Source organism: Centrocercus urophasianus, unplaced genomic scaffold (assembly GCF_019232065.1).
Source record: "Centrocercus urophasianus isolate 14NV4802_14NV808 unplaced genomic scaffold, USGS_Curo_1.0 seq_322, whole genome shotgun sequence".
NCBI lineage: Eukaryota > Metazoa > Chordata > Aves > Galliformes > Phasianidae > Centrocercus > Centrocercus urophasianus.
This window is the reverse complement of record NW_024884892.1, coordinates 27,018-28,237: the sequence shown is the minus strand read 5'-3', so window position 1 is coordinate 28,237 and position 1,220 is coordinate 27,018.

Below are 1,220 nucleotides of genomic sequence, written 5' to 3'. Positions count from 1 at the left end.
TTGTGCACGGACGGTCACTGAACTCTAGAAAACACGACTCCCCTATTCATTTTTTGTTATTTTATTTTTTAATGGGTTCAACCATGCATGCTAAGTGCAATGCTGGTACAACATACGCCAATGTAGCATTGATATTTCACGGTCTCCAGTGATAGAGGTGAATGAAGACACCCTCCAATGGGGAAGGTCTTCCTGCTGAGGACATCCTCACCAGCACCCACGGCCCTGCTGGAGGCCACATGGGGCCACGTGGAGGACAGGACAGGAGTTTCCAGTGCTTCAGCCCTTGGGCTGGTGGGAACTGGCATTTCCAGTGCTGCAGTGCGCTGGGGACAGGCGTTCCCAGTGCTGCTGTTGGGGCAGTGGGACGGGCGTTCCTGGCGGAGCAGTGCGGTGGCAATCCTGGTGTGCTGGTGGAACGATGGGGATGAGTGTTTCAAGCGTGGCCACGTACACTGGGCAACCATTCCCAGTGCTGCAGGGCACCGTGGGCACCGGTGGTCCCTGTAGGGTGTGGGGACAGGACTGGAGAACCCAGTGCTGCGTGGTATGTGGACGTGGTAGAGGGGTGGTGGGGATGGACCTCCTGCCTGGGATGGAGGTTGTGTGGGTGGAATGGGATCGAAGTGGCTGGTGCAGAGAGGGCTGCATCTGGCTTTGGTGTGTTGGCATTAGCGTTGGCATGATGCGGGATGGGTCAATGCAATATGAAGTGGGATGGTGTGATGGGGGGGTGGGTGGGTTGGTGGGCTGTGGGATGGGTGGCATGGCGTGGGGTGAGTTGGCATCATGTAGAGTGGGCTGGCATGATGCAGGGTGAGTTGGTGTAATGTGGTGTGGGTTATTTTGTTGTAGGATGGGTTGGCATGATGTAGGATGGGTCAGTGTAATGTTGGGTGGTTTGGTGTGTTGTAGGGTTAGTTGGCATGATGTAGGATGGATCAACGTAATGTGGGGTGGGCTGATGTGCTGTGGGGTGCATTGGTATGTTGTGGGGTGGGTTGGCATAATGTCAGGTAGGTTGGTATGATGTAGGGTGGGTCGGTACGATGTAGGGTGGGTCAATGTAATGTTGGGTGGTTTGGTGTGCTGTAAGGTGGGTTGGCACAATGTGGGATGAATTGGCATGATGTAGGATGGGTCGATGTAATGTGGGGTGGGTTGGTGTGTTGTAAAGTGGGTTGGCACAATGTGGGATGAATTGGCATGATGTAGGATGG